Below are 9,558 nucleotides of genomic sequence, written 5' to 3'. Positions count from 1 at the left end.
AAACAGTGACTTAGACAAAATACCAAGATAGAGGAATCATCCCAAGTGAAAGAACAAGATACGGTCATTGTCAGAGATCTAAGTGAAACAGATATAAGAAACGTGACTGATGGAACATTTAAAGCCACAATCACAAGAATACTCACTGGGTTTGAAAAAACAATGGAAGACTTCAAGGAAGCCCTTATTGCAGAGATAAAAGAGTTAAAAAAAATCAGTCAGAAATGTAAAATGCAATAACTGTGATTCAAAACAGGCTTGACACAATGAACAAAAGGAAGGAAGAAGCATATGAATAAGTGATAAAGGAGAGAAAATAATGAAAAATAATGAAGATGGACGTAAAAGAGAAACAAAAATTATGAAACACGAGAATAGACTTGAGGAACTTAGTGATTCCATCAAATGTCATGACAGTATTATAGGAGTCCCAGAAAAAGAAGAAGGAGAAAAAGGGACAGAAGGTCTATTTGTGGTAATAATAGCTGAAAACTTCCCTAAAATGGGAAAGGAAATAAACGTTTAAATCCAGGAGCCACAGAGGACTCCCATCAAAATCAACAAAAGCAGCACAATACCAAAACACATTGTAATTAAATTTGCAAAATATAGTGATAAGGGAAAAATCCTAAAAGCAGCAAGACAAAAGAAGTCCCTACCTTACAAAAAAGACCCATAAGGCTAATTGCAGATCTTTCCACAGAAATTTGGCAAGAGAGAAAGGAGTTGCATATTCAACGTGCTGGAAGGGAAAAATATGTAGCCCTAAATACTCTATCCAGCAAAGCTATCATTCAGAATAGAGGAAAGGTAGATTCTCAAAAAACAAAAACTAAAGGAGTTCATTCACGAAAACAGCCCTGCAGGAAATATTAAAAGAAACTCTTTGAGAGGGAAGGAAAGACCAAAAGTGATAAAGGAAAAAAAGGAACAGAGAAAATCTCCAGAACCAATGACCAAACAAGCAATAAAATGGCACTACATACATATTTATCAATAATTACTCTGAATATAAACTAAACACTACAATAAAAAGATATAGGGTATCAGAATAGATAAAAACGACAAGACCCATCTATATGCTGCCTACAAGAGACTCATTTTAGACTTGACACATGCAGACTGAAAGTAAGTAGATGGAGAAACATTTATCATGCAAATGGACGTCAAACGAAACCAGGAGTAGCAATACTTGTATAAGACAAAATAGACTTTAAAGCAAAGACCAACAAGAAATTAAGGACACTATATAATAATAAAAGGGAGGATCCAACAAGATCTAACAATTGTAAATATTTATGTCCCCAAATTAGGGCATCTAAATATATAAAACAATTAATTACAAACATAAAATAACTCATTGGTACTAATACAATAATAGTAGGGGATTTTAATACCCCACTTAAATCAATGGACAGATCATCTAAACAGAAAATCAATAAGAACATAATGGTTTTGAAAGACACACTAGATCAGATGGACTTAACCAGTATATTCAGAACATTTCACTCTGAAGCAGCAGAATACACATTCTTTTCAAGTGCACAAGAGACATTCTAAGAATAGATCACACACTAGGTCACAAATCAGGCCTCAAAAAGTACAAAAAAAAAACCATACCATGCATATTTTCTGACCACAATGCTATGAAACTTTAAGTCAACCTCAAGAAATAATGTGGAATGACCACAAATACACGGGGATTAAACAACATTCTAATAAAAAATGAATGAGTCAGCTTGGAAATCAAAGAACAAAAAAAAATACATAGAAAGAAATAAAAATGAAAGCACAACAGTCCAAAATTTTTGGGATGCAGCAAAAACAATCATAAGAAGTAAGTATATAGAGCAGCACTCTCCACAATAGCTAAAACATGGAAAGAGCCTAAGTGTCCATCACCAGATGAATGGATCAAGAAGATGTGGTTTATCTATACCATGGAATACTACATGGCAATGAGAAACAATGAAATGTGGCCATGTGTAGCAACATGGATGGACCTTGAGGGTGTTATGCTGAGCGAACTAAGTCAGGCAGAGAAGGACAAATATCATATGTTTGCACGTATAGGAGGATTAGGAGGAACTTGACGGAGGAACAAGGGGGAGAAGAAGGGCAGAAATGGTGGGGGAAAGGGAGAGAAGCAAACCATGAGAGACTCTTGAATGCTGACAAAAACTGAGGACTGATGGATGTGGGGGGAGGGGGGGATGGGCATGGAGGAGGACACTTGTGGGGATGAGCACTGAGTGTTATGTGGAAACTAATTTGACAATAAACTATTAAAAAATAAAAAAAAAAGAAGTAAGTATATAGAAATACAGGCCTACCTCAAGAAGCAAGAAATATCTCAAATACACAAGTGAATTTTACACGTAAAAGAACTAGTAAAAAAAACAACAACAAATAAAGCTTAAAGCCATCAGGAGAAGAGAAAAAATAAGATTGTAAAAGGAATAAATAATATAGAAACCTAGAGAACAATATAATAGATCAATGAAAACAGTAGTTGTTTATTTAAATTAACAAAATTTGTAAACTCCCAGGCATGCTTATCAAAAAAGAAAAAAGAGATAGGACCCAAATAAATAAAATAACAAATGAGAGTAGAGAAATAACAAGCAACACCACAGAAATATGAACAATTATAAGAGAACATTATGAAATACTATATGCCAAAAATTGGACAAAATGGAAGAAATGTACAAATTCCTAGAAACATATAAATAACCAAAACTGAAACAGGAAGAAACAGAAAACTTGAACAGACCAATAACCAGCAAAGAAATAAAATTATAATCAATAATCTCCCAGCAAGAAAACAAAACAAAACAAAACAAAAAACTTCCAGGGCCTGATGAGTTCATAGGCAAATTCCACCCAACATTTAAAGATGAATTAACACTTACTTTTCTCAAACTATTCCAAGAAATAGAAAAAAAGAAGGAAAACACCCAAATTCATTCTAAGAGGTCAGCATTCCCCTGATACCAAAACCAGATAAAGACTCCACTAAAAAAGAGAACTACAAGCCAATATCCTTGATGAACATGGATGCAGAAAGTCTCAATAAATTACTAACAAACCATGTCAAACAGTACATTAAAAGAACCACTCTCCATGATCAAGTGTAATTTATTCCTGGGTTGTAAGAGGGGTTCCATATCCTTAAATCAATCTATGTGATACACCACCTTAATGAAAGAAAGGATAAGAACCATATGATCCTCTCAATAGATGCAGAAAAAGCATTTGACAAAATGCAGCATCCATTCTTGATGAAAGCCCTCAACAAAGCAAAGATAGAGGGAACATACTTCAACATGATAAAAACTGTCTATGAAAATCCACAGCTAATATCATCCCCAATTGAGAAAAATGGAGAGATTTTCCTCTACAGCCAGAAACAAGACAGGGATTTCACTTTCACCACTCTTATTTAACATAGAACTGCAAGGCCTAGCCACAGCAATAACAAAACAAAAAGAAATAAATGTATCCAAATCTGCATGGAAGAAGTCAAGCTTTCACTATTTATAGATGACGTAATACTCTATATAGAAAATCCTGAAAACTACTCCCACCCACCTCCAATTGCTAGAATTGATACACAACTTCAGCAAAGTCACAGGATACAAAATCAACATACAGAAGTCATTGTGTTTCTATACACCAATGATGAAACAGCAGAAAGAGACATCAACGAATCAATCTCATTTACCACTGCACCCACAACCATAAGATACGTAGAAATAAACTTAACTAAAGAAGTGAAAGATCTGTACTCTGAGAACTATAAACCACAGATGAAAGAAATTGAAAAGGACACAAAGAAATGGAAAAGCAATCCACACTCATGGATTAGGAGAACAAATATTGTTAAAATGTCTATACCTCCCAGAGATATCTATACCTTTAATACAATCCCTATCAAAATAACACTAACATTTTTCACAGAGCCAGAATAAACAATCCTAAAATCTGTATGGAAACACAAAATGCCCCGAATTGCCAAAGGAATGAAAAAGAAAAGGAAAGCTGGAGGCTTCACAATTCTGGACTTCAAGTTATATTACAATGATGTGGTCATCAGTATGGTACTGGCACAAATACACACATAGATCAGTAGAATAGAATGAAAAATCCAGACATGAATCCACAACCACATGGTCAATTAATCTTTGACAAAGCAGGAAAGAATATCCAATGGGAAAAAAAGCCCATTGAAAAGTCTCTTCAACAAATGGTGTTGAGAAAACGGGACAACATGCAATAGAATGAAAGCAGGCCACTTTATTACACAATACACAAAAATAAATGAAAAACGGATTAAATACCTAAATGTAAGAGAGGAAATCATCAGAATCCTAGAGAATACAGGAAGTAATCTCTTTGATATAGGCCATAGGAACTGCTTACTANAAAACAAAAAAAAAATCATGGGAGTTTATTAAAAAAAAAAAAAAAAAAAAAACAACTTCTGCACAGTGAAGGAAACAATCAATAAAACTGAAAGTCAACATATGGAAAGGGAAAAGGTCTTTGCAAATGACATATCTATTAAAGGGTTAGTATCCAAAATAGGACTTATAAATCCAAAAGAATTTATAAATCTGAACACCAAAAAACCACATAACCCAGATTAAAAATGGTGAGAAGACACGAACAGACAGTTTTCCAAAGAAGACATCAAAATGGCTAACAGACACATGAAAAGGTGCTCAACATCACTCATCATCAGGTAAATACAAATCAAAACCATGATGAGATACAACCTCAGACCTGTCAGAATGGCTAAAATTAACAACACGAGAATGTGGAGAAAGGGGAACCTCCTTGCACTGTTTAGAATGCCAACTGGTGCAGCCACTCTGCAGAACAGTATGGAGTTTCCTCAAAGAGTAAAAAGTAGAATTACTCCACAATCTAGAAATTGCCCCACTAAGTATTTACCCAATGAATACAGAAGTACTAATTTGAAGGGATATATGCACTCTGATGCATTCTGATGTTTACAGAAACATTATCAACAATAACCCAATGAGGGAAAGAGCCCAAATATCCATAGACAGAGGTAGGGATAAAGCAGAAGTGTTATATGTATACAATGGAATATTACTCAGCCATTGAAAGAATGAAATCTTGCCATTTGCAATGATGTAGATGGAGCTAGAGAATATTGTGCTAAGCAAAATATATCAGTCTGAGACAGAAAAATATCACATGATTTCACTCGTGTGGAATTTAAGAAATAAATCAATCATAGGAAAAAAATAGAGAGATGGAAATCAAGAAACAGAGTCTTAACTACAGAAAACAAATTGGTTACCNTCAGGAAATGTGTTAAATTCATGATGAGGAGTAAGGACTGCAATTGTTGTGATGAGCACAAGTTGTTGTATGTAAGCACTGAATCACAAAATTGTACACCTGAAACTCAGTTGTTATGTTCAACTAAATGGAATTTAAATAAAAACTAAAAAAAAAAAAAATTAAAAAACTCTGCCCATTATGTATCCCTCAGCATGTAATTCTTATATTTCTTTCATTTTTTGTCTCTCTCTCTTATTCTAAGGCATATTCTTTTGTGTTTAAAAGTATTATTTCAATTTATATGTTGATTTGTAGAAAATTTTAATTGTATCTAGACTATTCTATATAGGACAATTCTAAGTTTTAGTGTAATTATATTTTTTAAAAGAACTGTGGAATGCTTCAGAAATCTGCATGCTATCTTTGCCCAGAGGCCATGTTTATCTACTTTGTATCATTTCAATTTTAGTATATGTGCAGCCAAAATGAGCATATAATTATCTTAATTTTATAGCTATTATTTTCCAGGAAATTGTCTCCATATTTTCAATTTACAATAATACAAATATAGATGACAATATATATGCTTATGTATAATTTTCAATAGGACATTTAATAAATATATTAAGTGTATTTGTTCTAGGTCATTGCCTTGATGTCTTGGGCCTATTCATGTAACTGTGAGAAACAGAACTTTCTTATTCTGAGTGCTCTCCTCTTGGAGACTTTGGGCAAGTAATTTAACTTNTGTTTTTTATCTGAAAAATTGAAATAATAGTAGTTTATTGTATTTAATGTTGAAAAGAATTAAAAAGCAATCCAGTTTTACTTTAACAAAAACACGATAGACCCTCGTTGATAAAACTAGAGAGATAAATGTGAGAATTTAACTAATCACAAGAGATCCCTATTAATTTTTACAGGTGTTTTACTTTGGTTAGCCCACCAGTTCTTTTTCTGAACAATGATTTCATGGCTAAAATTGTAAGATTTTTATAAGTCCGAGTTTCTTTGCTGTAAAAATATAACTAGCTTGAGTCTTTTTCACTAAGAACTTAGTTTTGAATAACTTGCTTTTATGTTTCTGGTTTGTTTAATTATATGATTCGTATTGCATGATGAACAGTTTTCCAAAGGAGAGGAAAAACCAATATTTAATGAGTTTTAATTCATGCTTAACACTTACGGGTTTACAAAAAGACATCCTCACCAAGGTGTCAAGCAGCTTTACAATCTTGGATACTGACTAATTTTTAAAATTTTTTAAAATGTTTTATTTATTTATTTTTTCTTTATTTCTGAGAGAGAGAGACAGCGTGAGCAGGGGAGAGTCAGAGAGAGAGGGAGACACAGAATCTGAAGCAGCCTCCAGGCTCTGAGCTAGCTGTCAGCACAGAGCCTGACGCAGGGCTCGAACCCACAAACCATGAGATCATGACCTGAGCCGAAGTCCGACACTTAACTAAGTCACCCAGGCGCCCCCCCATCTCCTCTAAACCTCCCTTGCCCCATATTGGCTAATTTCTAAGATTCCAGAATACAAATGTTCTTGGAAAAAGGAATTAACTTAAATTCACAGTGTTACATCAATAGACTTTCTTGAACTGTGGCCTAATTAATTGCAAGTGCCAACATATTGATTGGACAGGTAAAGAATCTGGGATTAGACCTTATTACTAGGCAGAGGTAGATACTTGAGATCGGAGTCAACCTTAAGAATTGGAGAGAAGCCCTATTTGGCAGAAAGTCACCATATCTGATTGGCATGGCAACTTGTGGTTATTTACACAAATAGTTAACAGGAAAGAATCTATGGTGGATGAACATTATGCTCCCCAAAGTAGGTCAGAGTACATGTCCATTGAATCAAGCAGCAGATATCATTCAGAATCCAGTCAGGCAGACTTAGTTTAGTATCAGGAAATGGGTGACCTCATAACAAGGCAGGCCTTGAGATTTTGGGAAGATTACCAAGATTTTCTAGATTCAAGAACAGGGAACAAGATAGATATCCAGTTATCAAATCCAGGGCAAAGTGAGAATGAGTCTTGAAAATAATGCAGAAGCTCAATGGAAGATATGACACAGGGAATACAAATATCTACAGTGACTAGGCAGACAACACAAGTATGAAAATCAGGCCAAGTTTATGACCCTAAATGATGAACGGATAAAGAAGACGTGTGTGTGTGTGTGTGGCAAACCATAAGAGACAGAGAAAAAACTGAGGGTTGCTGTAGAGGAGGTGGGTGGAATATAGGCATCAAAGAGAGTACTTTTGGGGATGAGCACTGGGTGTCATATGGAAGAGATTAGTCACTGGGTTCTACTCCTGAAGCCAAGACTACACTGTATGTTAACTAACTTGAATTTAAATATAAAAATTTCTTCCTTACATACATTGACATATGTTAATTACTTCTCAATAAAACTAGAATAAACCCCACATTTTCTTCATTAACTAAAGAGAGTATCTCTCCCCCCAAACAATAAAGAGGCCTGTGATTAAGTAGAAAGCAAATGTCCTATATAAAAACATTTAAACTAAGAAAATATGTTTGTATACCAACATAATATGTCTGCTGGCCAAATTCAGCTTGCAAGACACCAGTTCATGGACCCCTGGCAAATAATTGATATCAGAGGTGTTCCAAAAAAGCTTTAGTAGCGATAGAAAGAGAACACAGGAGTAAGCACTGGATAGTCTAAAGAGCAGAAAAAGAAGAAGCTGGAATGACCTAATATGAGTTTCACAAATTTTGCACAAATTGACATCCATAGTCATAAGAAGTTTAGTGTAGTTGAGGAAATAAAATATATACTGAGGAAATGGATGAATGCTATATAAAGAGGTATATCAACAAATGTAAATTAATGCCAAGGGGATGCTGAATACATTTGTGATCACAGCCGGATGGAATTAGTCTGAAAAATTATGTATATGGGTAAATTTTGAGACCAGTTCTTTTGGTATCAAAAGAAATGTTGAGAGAGTATCGACAGTTAAAGATAAAATTTAATCAAAGACACATAAAAAGAAACACATAGCAGAAAGAGCCTTAAATTGGGAGTCAAAAAGACCTAGATCCTAGTCTTGATTTTGGTATCAATTTTTTATGTGGTCTTGGGTAAGTCAGTTTCCCTCTCTAAGTTCCTGGTGTTCAAGCAAACCATAGATCATAAGTGCAAATTTCCACAAGGAACAAATAGCTAAATGCTGAAGGAGAAGTGGAGACATGTCTAACTAAAGCTCATATGTATATGTCTTGTTTAAACAGACAGAAATAACTGAGCTTCAGATGTTTGTGAGTAAGTGATAATACGTATTCAATATTCTAATTTTTCTAGAGAATTCAATAGTTCTAATTTTTATGATAAAGATTTCCATTTTAATTGTTGACAAGAAATTTACACTAAAACAACACAAATTTACACTAAAATAACACTAAGTATTTTCATAAGACACTAGTCGCAATCTCCAGACTAGCTAGATTCAAAGGTTCCTTCCAGATCTTTTTGTTTATGGCTTTATGACACTAAATACCAGATTCAGTAACATGAAGAGTGATGCCTTTAGTTCTTGGGCTCTGCCATATAGTAGAATGACTGAAAGCATGGAAGTTGAAATCAGATAGCCTGGCTCTGCGTAAGTGTGTGACCTTGAGCAGGTTATATAATCTCTACACTTCAGTTTTATCTTATGTAAAATAAAAGTAAGAACACTAATTACATCAGTGTTGTGAGGATTAAATGAGATGTTACATGTGGAATTAGCTATTATTAGCAAGAAAATGGTATTTATGATAAACTATTTTCCTAACAGAAAGTAAGATGGATTAAATACAGGGAGATAACCTAGAACCTATACTCCTGGGACGACCTAGGAGTATAAATGAGTGGCTATAAAAATGAAAACAAAATGCCAGATATGAGAGACATTATGAGAAGAGAATTGTTAGGACTTGAGGATAGATTGAATGTAGGAATGCTACAATGCTTTGTATATAGTTATAAAATTTTAAGCAGTATTGCTTTTAAGAGTTGATGACGTATTTGGAAGAATTTAATTATCTTGAAAATCTAGTCTTTTTAAAATGTTATTTATTTATTTATTTTTGTTTCGCACAATGTTATTTTTAATTAATTAATTTTTATTTTTTATTTAAATCCATGTTAGTTAACATATAGTGTAGTAATGGTTTCAGGAATAGAATTTAGTGATTCATCACGTGCATATGACAT

The 9,558-nt window shown here is 33.8% G+C and overlaps 1 non-coding gene across 1 annotated transcript; it reads right to left on the bottom strand.

The window, feature by feature from the left end:
• Positions 1 to 5,702: 5,702 nt before the first annotated feature.
• On the bottom strand, positions 5,703 to 5,807 carry LOC144240635 (U6 spliceosomal RNA). The gene has a single exon (XR_013337783.1). It is a non-coding gene; the product is annotated as a U6 spliceosomal RNA (small nuclear RNA).
• Between the last annotated feature and the right edge of the window lie 3,751 nt (positions 5,808 to 9,558).

This window comes from Crocuta crocuta, unplaced genomic scaffold (assembly GCF_008692635.1).
Source record: "Crocuta crocuta isolate KB4526 unplaced genomic scaffold, BGI_CrCroc_1.0 scaffold1136, whole genome shotgun sequence".
Classification (NCBI taxonomy): domain Eukaryota; kingdom Metazoa; phylum Chordata; class Mammalia; order Carnivora; family Hyaenidae; genus Crocuta; species Crocuta crocuta.
This window is presented reverse-complemented; position numbering and strand designations above follow the sequence as displayed.